General features: G+C 36.3%; 1 non-coding gene across 1 annotated transcript; it reads right to left on the bottom strand.

Moving 5' to 3' along the window:
- Positions 1–1,995: 1,995 nt before the first annotated feature.
- Positions 1,996–2,102, bottom strand: LOC112534287. Its single transcript, XR_003078583.1, has one exon. It is a non-coding gene; the product is annotated as a small nucleolar RNA R71 (small nucleolar RNA).
- Positions 2,103–15,260: the final 13,158 nt, after the last annotated feature.

The raw sequence follows: 15,260 nt of genomic DNA, 5'->3' as shown, positions 1-15,260 counted from the left end.
AAATTCCAGGCCGTGTAGCTTAAGCACTTTGAAGCAGCATGTTTTCCGAGGGTGACACGCCCTAGAGCACGGCTTGTGTTGGCTAACACGGGCAAGAACACACCCTTGTTACAGTCGAGAACACAGCCCCTGTTGGTAACACGGGCCAGAACACGCCCTTGCTCGATTCAGTTCATTATATCATTTGGAAACCAACATGGCCTAGACACAGCCCACGTTGAGGAACACGGGCTTCGAACATACCCGTATTTGCATACAATATAAAATTGAACGAGTAAAAAGAGTTCTGGGTCAGCGATTTTGACTCTTCATCTTCCTTTATAATTTTGCTATACGTGTTTTCAGGCATTTCAGGGTGGCTTCTAAGAGACTAATTCCATATTGGAATGTCAGGTTCATGATTCTGGATTTTGGATTGAAGATTGAGGAGTTTTGGAGCAAATCAAGAAGCAATTCTAGAGATTAACTGCAGTGTAGATCAAGGCTTTGAGCTGTTCATCCAATTCTAGGAAAAGGGTATATATGTTTCAATTTCTTTATTCTTTCATTGTAATTGAATTACTATTTGCTTTAGACATGAACGTGTGTAGCTAGATTGGTTAAACCCATTAGGGTTCCTTGTTATATTGGCTTTGTACTGAATTGTTGAGATTAGTTGAGTTTCCTTGCTTGTATTCTTTTTGCAATTAATAATATGAATCTAGTTGTCATTACATTGATTGGATTGATTACCATACATATAACTCTTTTAGCAATTGAGAAATTCTAATTGAGTTTGGAAATTTAATTGTAAGAACAGGTTAATGTTCACTTAGAGGTAAGGATAATTAATTTGCCGGATTAAGAACTAATAAAGCTTAATAGAGGTGGATTAAAGCTTAAGGCTTACTTAATAATCAATTGTTAGGAAGAGATTCTAACTTTAGGTTCTTAGGTTTAGGAATTAGGTTATCTCGAGAGGAAAACTGAATTCAGTTTGGAATCCATCCACAGGTAGCATAATCGAACTTAACAATTCGTTATCTTTTATTTGATAGCTAACTAGTCTAGGTCTTCTTTGGGTTTGCTTTCTTTCTAGGATTATTGTCTTTGCTTATTCATTCTTGCATTACACTTAGAATTTAGTTTTTAGTCATTGGTAAATCTAGAAACCTCCGTTATAAATTTTAGGCTAGATAACAAGGAACGAAGTAGTAACTCTAGAATTTCACTTTCCTGAGGGATATGATATTTTTAATAATTCCCGTTGTGCTAGGCTACATTGATAGGTTCACTGCCTTAGTTATAGTTGCATAAGCATCACATTAACTTTTTGGCATTGTTGCCGGGGAGACTTTGTTTGAAAACTAGAGTGAAATTTGTTATTTGTTACTTTAGCCATTTTTCTTTTCTGTTTTTGTCATTGCTTTTTATTCATTTATTTGTTTGGTTTATTGCTGCCTTATTCATTTTAGGTAGTTTATGATAAGGAGTTCTGATCCTGCACTAGTAGACCCTTTGCCCGAGCTAGAGCAATCCTTCAGGCAGCTAAGGAAGTGATCAGATGTGGAGGAGGAGGAACATATTGAGATTCCTGTCCATACACCAGTAAATATGGGAGATGGCAACAACAATGTCGCTAAAGCAAACAGGATGATGTATGAGTTTGCTAGACCTTTCTTGGAGAGGACACACAGTAGTATATTGAGGCCACCTGTTGCAGCGAATAATTTCAAAATAAAGCCAAATGTTATTCAGATGGTGCAACAGAGTGTACAGTTTGGGGGCTTGCCTAATGAAGATCCTAATGCCCACATCGCGAACTTCTTGGAGATTTGTGATACCTTCAAGATTAATAGAACTACCGATGATGCCATTTGGCTTAGGCTGTTTCCATTTTTCTTGAGGTATAGAGCAAAGAGATAGCTACAGTCCCTGCCAGCTAACACCATCACCACCTGGAAATTTTTGGCTGAAAGTTTCTTTATAAGTACTTTCCTCCTGCTAAGACTGTAAAAAATGCGTAACGATATTTCTTCTTTTATGCAGTTTGATGATAAGAGCATGTATGATGCGTGGGAGAGATACAAGGACTTGCTGAGATCTTGACCACACCACAGTTTGCCATTATGGATGCAGGTGCAGACTTTTTACAGTGGCTTAAACTCGGCCATGAGACAGATGGTAGATGCAGCTGTAGGTGGGGCCATCAATAGTAAGACACCAGAGCAGGCGCAAAACTTAATTGAGGAGATGGCCATGAATACATATCAGTGGTAGTCTTCTAGGAGTAAGCCAAGACGGCAGGGAGTGGTGAACCAGGTAGATTCTACATCAGCCTTGGCAACTCAGGTGGAGCTTTTGGCTAAGAAGATCAACCAGCTCCAGATGCCAGTCCAAGCAGCACAGCTTGGCTGTGAGTTTTGTGGTGGCCTGCACTATAGTGCAAACTGTAATGTATGAGATATGTTTGCTTTTTCTTCATCTTCTTCTACTGACCATGAATAGGTTGATTACATGGAAAATGCGCCTAGGCAGCAGAATAACCTGTATAGCAACAGATATAACCTAGGGTAAAAAAACCATCCCAACTTTGGGTGGCGAAATAACAATACCCAGGGACCACCAGATTTTGCACCGGTGAACTAACAGAGATGTTCTCCTCAACCGCCTTAGGCGGGAGAAGAAGCCTGATTTAGAGGAGTTGATGATTAAGTTCGTGTTCACTTCAGAAAACAGGTTTCAGTAGACGGATGCAGGTCTTAGAAATCAAGAGGCCTCCTTACAGAAATTGGAGAATCAAATAAGCTAGATTTCTAGGATGTTGGCTGAGAGGCTGCCAGGGACTTTGCCTAGCAATACAGAGTCCAACCCGATATAGCATGTGAACGCAATCACGTTGTGGTCAAATAAGTATATTCCTGGTTCTTCTCTAGTTTCTAATAATGATGTTGATGTGCAGGTAGATTCAAGCAGGGAAGTTAAAGCTACCAAGGTGAAGGAACTATATAAGGAATAGGCAAAAGAGATTCCATTAAGGGAATACCAGCCCAAAATTTTGTACCTTGCTAGGTTGAAGTAAGCGCAAGTTGAGCAACAATTTGGTAAATTTCTGGATATATTTAAACAACTACACATAAACTTACCTATTGTTGAAGCTATTTCGCAGATATCTAGGTATGCGAAGTTCTTAAAGGAGATTCTTAGTAACAAAAGGAAGTTTGAGAACTTGGCATGCGTGACATTAAACGAGGAATGTTCAGTAATTTTCCAAAACAAGTTACTGAAAAAGCAACATGATCCAAGGAGTTTTACTATTCCTTGTATTATAGGTAACTTATCTACTAATGATGCTTAACTGATTTAGGAGCTAGCATTAATGTAATGCTGTACAGCCTGTTTGCAAAATTGGGGCTGTGAGAGACTAAACCCACTAGGATGAGTATACAGTTAGCTGATAAGTCTGTTAAGTATCCTAGGGGTATTGTAGAGAATATGCTTGTAAAAGTAGATAAATTTATATTTTTTATTGATTTTCTAATCTTAGACATGGATGGTGAAAGTAGTGTACCCTTGATTCTAGGTAAACCTTTCCTTGCAACATTTAGGGCAATTATAGATGTTTGTGATGGAAAGCTAAAACTTAGGGTAAGGGATGAGACTGTCATCTATGACTTATATAATTCTATGAGACAATCTTTAGATTATGATGATATTGTGTAGGCTATTAATGTATTTGATGATGCTATTAAGACACAGTTGTAGGAAGTCTTAGTTGAAGACCCTCCACAAGTTGCTTTGCCAAGGGGAGATGAGCATGAGCTATCAAATGAGGAAGCGTTGGAGCAGTTTAAGTTTCTATTAACAATGAGCCAAGCAACAATACTGATAAGTTTATTGTGATTGACAGGGTAGGTGTGCAGAAGTTGAGGCCATCACTTGAGGAACCACCAGTCCTCAAGTTGAAATAGCTCCCACAACATCTCAACTATGCATATCTATATGAGGATAACAGGTTGCCAATCATTCTAGCTATTGACCTGACATTCGCGCTGAGGAAGATGATATTGCCCTCTCTAAGGTAGTACCAAAAAGCGTTTGCTTGGAGGATTATTGACATTCCAAGGATTAGCCGCACTTATTGCTCATCTAGGATTCTTATGGACGACATCAATAACCTAGCGATTGGACCGCAGCACAAGTTAAACCCGCACATGCAGGGAATGGTCAACGAGTCCAGCTAAATGACTCTGGGGAAAAAGAAGTGCTTTTGGGAGGCACCCTAAATTTTATTTTATGTTTTTGATAGTTTGATCTTTAGTTTTGGAAAACTTTCTTAGTTTTAGTTTTCATATTTCATTTAATTCTCATTTTCAATTTCTGTTATTTCTGTATTTTCCAATTTCAGCTCTTGTAGAGGACGCACTGATTTTCACTCCACCAACCTCAGCGGATGATCAGGGTAGTCTCCACTAGATTTTCTTTCATTTTCTGTGTTTTGTTTTTACTTTATTTTTCATACATGTTATGTACTTAGATTTTATTGCTTCAGCTTCTCTTACTTATACATCCCATGCGGGGTACCCACTTCGTTTTACACTGAGGGCAGTGTGTTTTTCAAATGTGGGGTGGGTAAAACCGTATGCTCTTTTCTCTTTCTTGTGATTTTGGATGTGTCTGAAATTGCTATTGCTGATGTTGTATATTGTTAGGATGCTAGAATAATATGTCTTTATGCACTTGAGTTATGCTATTTTTGAGCTGATTAATAATTTGATTTATAGAATTGTAGTTACTTTTCTTCGTTGTTCATTGTCCTTGGAAAACAATTAATGGTGTTTAATACATCAACTTTGCCAGGTTAAACCAGCGTTATTTAATTGTTTCTCAAGTTGTCGAATTGTAACATAGAATGTTGATTATGTCATATGCATGTATTTCTTAAATGATGACCCAATTGATGGTGTTGAGAACTAATTGCAATTAATGCCACAATTCAAATGTGAGATTTTGAGCCATTTTGAGCATTCATTTTACACGTGCTCTTTATATATCTTGTTTGAGTGTGCATTGTATTTGGCTTTGCTTCTAGAACTTGCTCTGTAATGCTTGTTGATGTTACATGAATTTTTGAACACCATGAGATGATTTGGGCAACTTAGGATTCAACACATTTGGCCAAAAGCCTACCTTTTGTGTTTCTATTAGTCAGTCATGTTTGAGCATTTACCCTTTTTCTTCATTTTTACACCACTTCACGTTTTACATATTAGCCCTTTCATTTTATCTTTCTTTTACCTTTATGCTGTAATCTTTTGTGATTTGCTCACTCTTATTTGGGATTAAATGCCATTTGCTATGTTGGTAAATTCACTAAGTCCTTTTGATATTTTAAACGCCCCCTTTAATCCAAATTGTATTTTTGCTCTTTATTTTATTTAGTTGTATGCAACAGTTCTCTTATAAGCTGCTAGTTCAGTTTTCATAAAAAAAACAAACAAACAACAAACAAAAACAAACAACAAAATTCTTTATTTCTTTATTCTTTATTGGATTGATAGTATTTTCGAGCATTATTCTACAAATTGAGGATTTAGTGAATATTTTCTTGTATTTTTGGGCATTTAATCCTTTGAGCATAAATTGTTGTTTATTACAAGAGTCTCCAGCATTTTCACACTTTTTTCCCAAATCTCCATACCTTTACTTTAGCCCCATTACAACCCTGGTAAAGACCCTATATACACCTTTATGAGCAAGCTAATGGTAAGCGGGTTTTGTGCATTTGCTTTGAGGAATTTGTTTCTCACCTTATATACACCTTGAGTGACTTGAGTGATCCCTGTGAGGCATTGGTTTTTCATGTTTGTTATTGAGTTGTTGTTTAAGTTATTTATGCATTGATATTATCTCCATTCTATGTTAATAATTTGCAACTTAACTTATGATTGAGTTTCTTTTGAGATGTATTGAATGCTATTTGTTGTGGCCTAGGGGCATGAACTTTGAGGACTTGCTGACTACATCTTTGTGAGTTGGGTTGTTAATTGCTTGGGGACAAGCAAAAGCTTAAGTGTGGGGGTGATTTGATGTGCATAGTTTTCACATGTTTACTTGCATATTATTGTGCATTTTCTTAGCATTTATTATTTTTATTCCAAGATCAACCATGTTTTGTGTCCTTTTGTGTTCTAGGAGATTTTATAGGTCCATCATTAGTGTTCAAGCAATTTTAGATCAATTTCGAGCAAAAACGGACGTAATCAGAGGCGTTTGAACTTGGGTTGAATTTTGGGAAGTCAACATAGCCCATGTTTGAGCCCGTGTAGAAATTCCAAGCCATGTACCTTAAGCACTTTAAAAGTAGCACATTTTTTTAGGGTAACACGCCCAAGAGCACGCCCGTGTTGGCTAACACAGGCAAGAACACGCCATTGTTACAGTCGAGAACACGGCTCGTATTGGTAACATGGGCCAGAAAATGCTCTTACTTGATTTAGTTCATTCTATCATTTAAAGACCAACACGGCCTAGACACCATCCCTGTTGAGGAACACGGGCTTCGAACACGCCTGTATTTGCATTAAGTATAAAATTGAATGAGCGAGAAGAGTTCCGGATCTGCGATTTTGACTCTTCATCTTACTTTGTAATTTTGCTAGATGAGTTTTCAGGCATTTTACAGCGGCTTCCAAGAGACTGATTCCACCTTGGAACATCTTGGACGTCAAATTCGTGATGCTGGGTTTTGGATTGAAGATTGAGGAGGAGTTTTAGAGCAAATCAAGAAGCAATTCTAGAGATCAATTGCAGTGTAGATCAAGGCTTTGAGCTGTTCATCCAATTCTAGGAAAAAGGTGTATATGTTTCAATTTCTTTATTCTTTCATTGTAATTGAATTACTATTTGCTTTAGACATGAACATGTGTAGCTGGATTGGTTGAACCCATTAGGGTTTCTTGCTATGTTGGCTTTGTATTGAATTGTTGAGATTGGTTGAGTTTCCTTTCTTGCATTCTTTTTGCAATTAATAATATAAATCTAGTTGTAGTTACATTGATTGTATTGACTATTCATATAACTCTTTTAGTAATTAAAAAATTCTAATTAAGTTTAGAAATTTAATTACAAGAACAGGTTAATTTTTACGTAGAGGTAAGGATAATTAATTTACTGGATTAAGAATTAACAAAGCTTAATATAGATGGATTAAAGCTTAAGGCTTACTTAATAATCAATCATTAGGAAGAGATTCCAACTTTAGGTTCTTAGGTTTAGGAATTCAATTATCTCGAGAGGGAAACCAAATTCAGTTTAGGATTCGTCCACGGGTAGTATAATCGGACTCAACAATCTGTTATCTTTTTTTTGATAGCCAACTAGTCTAGGTCTTCTTAGGTTTGCTTTCTTTCCTTGATTATTCTCTTTGCTCATTCATTCTCGCATTACACTTAGAATTTAGTTTTTAGTCATTGGTAAATTTAGAAACCTCAGTTATAAATTTTAGGCTAGATAACAAGGAACGAAGTAGTAACTTTAGGATTTCACTTTTCCGAGGGATACAATATTTTTAATACTTGCCATTGTGCTAAGCTGCATTGATAGGTTCACTGCCTTAGTTGTACTTGCATAAGCATCGCATTAACTTCTCTTGTCCCTAGTTGAATTGCCATTGTGGGCGGCGGTTTCAGGTGCGCACCTAAGTGTCTTTAGTGAGTACAACACTACAAGACTTTTCAACATAATTAGAAATGTGCTAACTAGTCACAGAGACTAGCGCGGAGATGGGAGTAGCCACACGGATAATTCACCATAACACTTTTACTAATGAGTGACGTTTTCTCAATTCCATAAGGAAGCTTACGCCATAAAACCATAGATGGATCCAAAAACCAACTTTCTTATTTTTGTATCTTTATCTTTAATTTTATTGTTTAATGAGCTATTCCCTGTAAATGCAATAATTATATTTCTACACATCAAGCACTGCAATATATGAGGTCCACTTGAGTCTAGCCTATTTTTATTAAAGCTCATCCCTTACTCAATATTATTAATCTAACTTACTAGTCAATTATGTACAAGGCCCACCTAGTCTAGCCCGATTACAAGTTATGCTCTAATTTCTAACTTTTAAACCTAATGGACTATTTCTTATGAAAAGGCCCAAGTTAAGTGATCTTAGATCTAAATATGGCTCAATTAATTCAATTAGAGCATGAAAAATATCCACTACTCAGTCTAAATGGATTATAAAGCCCAATTACCATTAGTTAACCCAATGGACTACAATTTTCATGCCAGGTCCAATTTTAAGGCCTACTGTCTATATGTCAGTTTCAATTTAGGCAATCACACAACAGATATGATGCGAGCTAAACACGACTAAAAATCTACAAGCAAGTACACTTATCGAATGTAATCTAACTATAGCAAGAATCAACGTCGTATCCCACGAGAACTGAGAATCTACTACTACTACGTTATTCCTATTATCTAACTGATCAAAAGGTGGTGAAGATTATTAACTAAAAATGATTGAGAATGCAAATGAAAACTAAATTTTAACAAAGAGAATGAATGTTTGAAAAAGATAATGAGATGAGTTAACCCAATGGGATCCCTTTAGCTAGCCGGCTTAAAAATAATAATTTATAAATTGATTGATTAAGAATTGCGATCTGTGGATATTTTCTTAAATGAATTGGCCTCTCTCTTGTGTTAACCAATTCCTAATCCTAAAGATCTAAAGTTGGAATCTCTTCTTAACAATTGATTTTAGAATAGCATTAATCTCTAAATTACCACTAATAAGAATGTCTAATTCTTATTCCAGTATGTTATTACACTTATCTCTAAGATACAAATCACTTAATCACACAAGTAAATGTCCAAACTCAATTGAATTTCTCAATTACAAAGGAGTTCTCAAATTGATTCAACAATGAAGATGAAAGAATAGATTTTATTATACTTGAATGAAAACTACAATCTGAAATCAACAATTCAATCAATTAAGCATAAAACAAGCCTAGCATAGCTAAAGATCACCCCCAAATGGGTTTAATAAGACTAGTTACACGTATTCATGATTAAACTAATACAAGAATCAAATACAAAGTAAACAAGAATCGAAAAGAACATATACACCCTTTTCTCAAATGGTGGAAATGCTATACCCTCTTGAACAACTCTGAATCCAATCTCTGCAGCTTAAGATCTCCTCCTTCTTTCCTTTGAATCTTCAATCTAATCCTCAAGAACATCTATTTGGATGATGTTGAAGTGGAATTCGTCTTTGTTTTCCTCTTTTTGATCGTCTGGAAGGTTGCTCTCGAAGTCTTTTTTAATACCCCGAAGTTGTTCCTCTCCAGCATCTCCTTTCTCTTTCTTTTTCTTTCTTTTAAATCAGGCTTCAATATCCAACACGGCTTGGATTTGGGGTTGGACTCATATGCCGTCTTAGGCTAAAATTGTACATCTGGCGTTCTTTCAGCACGACTTGGATTTGGGCCATGCTGCTCGGCATGGGTATGCTCCTAGGCCGTGTTACTCTCAGGAATCGTGTTGCAAACTGTTTCTTCTCACCATGGGTAAGGAATTTCAGCACCCCCTCTAACCCTAACCATGCTTCTCAGCACAAGCATGTTGGCAGGGTGTGTTGAATAGTCTAACGCTCCCGATTCATCCGTTTCTTCCCGATTTTGGTCCAATTTCTCTCTAACTTTGATGATATACCTAGAAAAACACCTGAGACACAAAGAAAACTAAAACATGGTGATTCTAATATAAAAACACATAATTTTCCCTAAAAATAACTCAAAAATCAAGCATGCAAACATGTGTAATATCAATGATATCAAATCACCCCACACTTAAGCTTTTGCTTGTCCTCAAGCAATCAACAATTTAGATCATAAAAATGCAATCAACCCTTTTTAAAATTCATGCATTGGATTACAATTAAGCAACATTCAATCTATCCCAAATTGAAACTCAACCAAAAACTAAACTAGCAATCTAAACAAGAGTAATTATCATGTTAGTGTATGAAGAAATTAAATAATACATTCAACATCAAATATTCAAAAAATCATATGCCTCACAAGGGATCACTCTATGCATTAGGTGTTTAAAAGGTAGTCATCAATCCCTCAAAGCAATTATATTCAACTTACTTACCATAGGCTTGCTCAAAAATCCCATCTCCACTACTGCAAACAATCAAATATCACAATCAAAGGGTCTTCACAAGGATTATAATGGGGCTTAGGTTTAGGTATGGAAATTTAGAAGTGAGGTGTAAATAATTTCTGGACTTTTGCAATGCCTTACCCATAATTTCAGCTCAAAAATGACTAAATGCCAAACAAAGATAATTAAATTCACTATAGTTCCCAAGTCTCTAAAACAAGATGCTCAAAAAGTGAAAAGTGAATGAATACTCAATAAAGAACTGTTTGTTTTTTTTTTCAAGAAGAAACAATATAACAGAATTACTTTGGATTGAAGGGAGCATCTAAACCAAATTTTTTAAAGGACTTAGTGAATTCAAAGTACAAATAAAACCGGTATTTTATCCAACAACTCAATGAACACATTGCAAAAATTCCAGAAATAGGGTAGGGATCAATAAACGAAAGGCTTAACAAAGTGTGATAATAAAGCAAAATGGTAAAAATGAAGAAAATGGATAGGCCCAAACTTGGCTAACTAATGGAAAACATTCATAGGTTGGCTTTTGGCTACAATGGTGAATCCTAAGTGCTCTTATCATTTCATAACATTTAATTGTTCATGTGACCTCAACAAGCATTACCGAGCGAGTTCTAGAAATAAGAAAAATACAATGCACACTCAAATAAGATGTATGCTCAATTAGGTTCAAAAACTAACAATTTAAGTATGTACATTTGCATAAGGTGTCCAAATACCATCAATCAAATCATCATTTAATTAATTCATACACAAAACACAAAAACTAGTCAACTTCAAATTAACTAACTTAAAGAATGGTTAAGTAACACTAGTTTAACCCAGCCATTATGATAAACTTAAAAATTACTCAATAATATTCCAAAAGCATCAAACAATAAGTAGGAAAAATCACATGCTCATTAATCATAATTATCAATCTTTCGAAGATAAACAAAAAGCTAATAAACATCCTAAGTATCCTAAATATATACATCATCAATAATACAATAAACAATAATCGGAAAACATAAAGAAAAAAAAAAGCCAAAACAACAGCTTACCCACCCCACAAGGACACACTGTCCATAGTGTGTAAAAGAGTTGGGAAGCAACATAATAAGTATAAAAAGGAAAAGAGATAAATATGAAGAAATACTTCCCTACTCATCCTGCTGGGCTAGTGGCGGTGGTGGAGGTGGTGGTGCCCTCGGCTGCTGGTGATGGTGGTTGTACTAGAGGAGGTGCATCATCGGCTTGCTAGAGGTGGAAAATATTCGCCAAAGTCAGCAAAGTCAAAATATAATAACAGCAACAATTTAACAGCAATATAACAACAATTTAACATTACAAGCACATCTACATTACGTAATCTCAACACATTTCAGCATAACAAGATAGTAAAATGATAAAGCATAATATCACAGCAGCATAACACTACATCACAGCAGCATAACATTTGCATTATGCATTCTCAGCATACTTGCATTAGTCAATTTCCAATTCAGTAGGATAATGACTAATTCATAAAACCAGCTCACAATCCAGCAAGTTCAAATATATAAAACAGCAGCAATAAGGCAATTCAAAGGCAGAAAAGAAGGAATAAAAATATGAACAAAACACTCAAAATGGCATATAAAACTCAAAAATCAAATGAAAATGAAGACTAAAACTATGAAAATATTCCAAAACCAATGATCAAAATATCAAAAACATAAAATAAAAGTTCCCAAAAGCGCTTCTTTTTTTCCCGAGTCATTTAGCTGGACTCGCTGACCACTCCCTTCATGTGCGGGTTTAACTTGCGTTGCGGTTGAACTGCCAGGTTATGGATATCGTCCATAAGAATCTTAGGTGAGAAATAAGTGCGGCTAATCCCTGGAATGTCAGCATTCTTCCAAGCAAACGCCTTTTGGTACTTTCTTAGAGAGGGCAATGTCATCTCTCTCACCTCGGGTGTCAAGTCTGCTGCTGAAATGCTAGGCAAACTGTTGTCTATCTCGATATGCATAGTCGATATGCTTTGGGAGCTCTTTCAACTCAAGAATTGGTGGTTCCTCAATTGATAGCATCAACTTCTACACACCTACCCTGTCAATTACAACAAACTTATTATCCTCTTCATTTGGCTCATTTGCTAACAAAAATTAAAGCTGCTCTAACGCTTTCTCATTTGACAGCTCATGCTCATCTTCCATTGGCAAAGTAACTTGTAGAGGGTCTTCAACTAATGTTTCCTGTAACTATGTCTCAACAATATCATTAAGTACATTAATAGAATACACAACATCATCATGATCTAAAGATTGTTTCATAGAATTATTCAAGTCAAAGGTGACAGTCTCATCCCCTACCCTAAGTTCAAGCTTTCCATCACAAACATCTATAATTGCCTTAGATGTTGTAAGGAAAGATCTACCTAGAATCAAAGGTACACTACTCTCACCATCAATGTCAAAGATCAGAAAGTCAACATGAAACATGAATTTATCCACCTTAACAAGCACATTCTCTACAACACCCCTATGATACTTGACTGGCCTATCAGCTAATTGTATACTCATTCTAGTAGGTTTTGTCTCTCCCAGCTCCGACTTAGCAAACAGGTTGTATGACATTACATTAGTGCTAGCTCCTAAATCAGCTAAAGCATCACTAATAGTTAAGTTACCTATAACACAAGTTTGTACCTATAAACATATTGGTAGTCCATGGTATAGGTAGTATCTAAGTAGGTCATTATTCTCTCTCAGGTGTCGTACATCGATTCATCATCAAACTGCACAAAAGAAGATATATCATTTCTAAGTTTAGCAGTTTTAGAAGGAGGAAAGTACTTAAACAGAAATTTTTCTGCCAAAGAATCCTAAGTAGTGATAATGTTTGGAGGTAGCGATTGTAGCCACCGCTTTGCTCTATCCCTCAAAGAAAATGGAAATAAATGGAGATGAACTGCATCGTCTGTTGTCCTATTAATCTTGAAGGTATCATAAATCTCCAAGAAAATGCATGTTAGGATCCTCATCTAGCAAGCCTCTGAACTGAACCATTTGCTGCACCATCTGAATCACATTAGGCTTTATTTCAAAATTATTAGCAGCGACAGCCGGTCTTGTAATGCATGTTCGCATCCCTTTCAACGATGGTCTCGCAAAATCATACATCGTCCGGTTATTCTCATTGTTGTCGTTGGCGTCTGCTATCTCTACTATAGTGTCTTCCGGTTCACTCTCGTCTACGGCTTTCCCAACTTGAATCTCTTCCTCCTCTACATTCAACTAGTTCCTCAACTGCTTGAGGGATCGCTCTGGTTCTGGTAGAGGGTCTACTAGATCAGGATTGGACCTCCTGGTCATACGCTACTTGATGTGCGTAGAATACACACATCTAAATAGGGTTTTTAAGACTGATTTTATGTACATTTGGATGTGAATTGGTCCCAACACTCACCCTATGCGTCTGTTTGTGTGCATTAGGTCCAAAAGAAGCCAAAGAGTGATAAAGGGAAGAATTGGACGTCAAAGTTATTGAAATAAGTCAAGTTTGCGCATAAGGAAGCTGAACACGGCCATGTTGGTTTTAACACTGGCCGTGTTCCCAACACGGACACCAAAACGGCCGTGTTGGGTGCATTTGACAACAGGAAAAAGATGCGTTAAGGAGCATGACCACAGAGAGTAACACGGCCATTAGCATGGGGCTGTGTTCCCATCACAGGCAAGAACACCAGGCCGTGTTCCCAATATGGCCATCAACACGGCCATGTTCGCGGCAGCTGGATGAATTAATTAAAAGAAAGAAAAAAGGGAAATGCGATCCAAGTAGGATTAGGACGTCCCAAACTCATCTCTTTCTCTCTCTAAGGGTTTTCTGAGCTGGAACCAAGGAAAAAGGAGACTTGGACCAAGGGTTTAATTGGATTCCCTTCAAAGATTGAAGATTGGGAAAGGTTTGCTGTTTGATTTCAATTCGAGCGAGAGGAACAAGAATCGATTCAAGATTGGGCAAGAGGAATTGAAGTTGTTTACTCTCATCCAAGGGCGTATTTGGGTTTCTCTAGCTTTACTCATTTTTGTAATTGAATTCTTGTGGGTTTTGATAATGAACATGATTAGCTAAACTTGTTAACCCATTGGGGTTCTTTATCTAGGGATTTTTGTACTTCACTTTTGAATTGTATGTATTAATTTTCAATATTGATTTGCAATGGAAGTGCTTATTGATTTGTTCTTCATATCTTGTTGAATGATTATTAGAATTTGACTGTTCTTGAGAAAGATGTTTAGGTTTGGATTGTCCTTTGCAATCTAGAATTGAATTCGCCTAGAGATAGGGTGTTCGTGCTACCGGATTGAGAATTAACAACTCTCGATAGTGTTAAATGGTACATAATGCTAATTTGGATAATTAGGGTTATGAAGAGATTTCAACCTAATTAATCTAAGTTAAGATGTTAATGTCGTTGAGAAAGGCGTTAATTGCGTAGAGATTTTCCCACGGAAATTGAATTCAATCAATCAATTCCATCTTTAGTTTCCATTCCCTAGAGATAAGAATTCCTAAGGGGTTATTCCTTAACTTGAATTAATCTTTCCCTAGTAGCCATAGTTAGATAACAATTAGAGTAGCTATTAGTTAATTTAGGAATTATTCATCATTCATTTTAGGCTACTATAACAGAGAACAAAGGAGTAACTCTGGGCTTTCACTTTCCCGAGGAATACGACCTTGATACTCATCATTAGTGCTAGACTGCATCGATAGTTACACTGCCTTAGATTGTAGCTACATAGATAGCGATCATCACTACCTGAAACAACGAATAACCAACAACATAAATGAATAAAAGAATAAAATCAAACAAAAATAAATAAAGAACAAAGAATAAATGGCTAAATTAATAAGAACACACAATTCATAATATTTCTCCAAAATAAATCCCTGGCAATGGCGCCAACAACTTGATGGGAGCTAAACACGACTAACAATCTACAACCAAGTGCACTTATCGAATGTAATCTAGCTATGGCAAGCATCAATGTCATATCCCACGGGAACTGAGAAGTTACTGGTACTATGTTATT

The sequence above is a fragment of the Ricinus communis genome, chromosome 6 (assembly GCF_019578655.1).
Source record: "Ricinus communis isolate WT05 ecotype wild-type chromosome 6, ASM1957865v1, whole genome shotgun sequence".
Classification (NCBI taxonomy): domain Eukaryota; kingdom Viridiplantae; phylum Streptophyta; class Magnoliopsida; order Malpighiales; family Euphorbiaceae; genus Ricinus; species Ricinus communis.
Note: the sequence above shows the minus strand (reverse complement) of the source record. Positions and strands in the feature narration are given on the sequence as shown.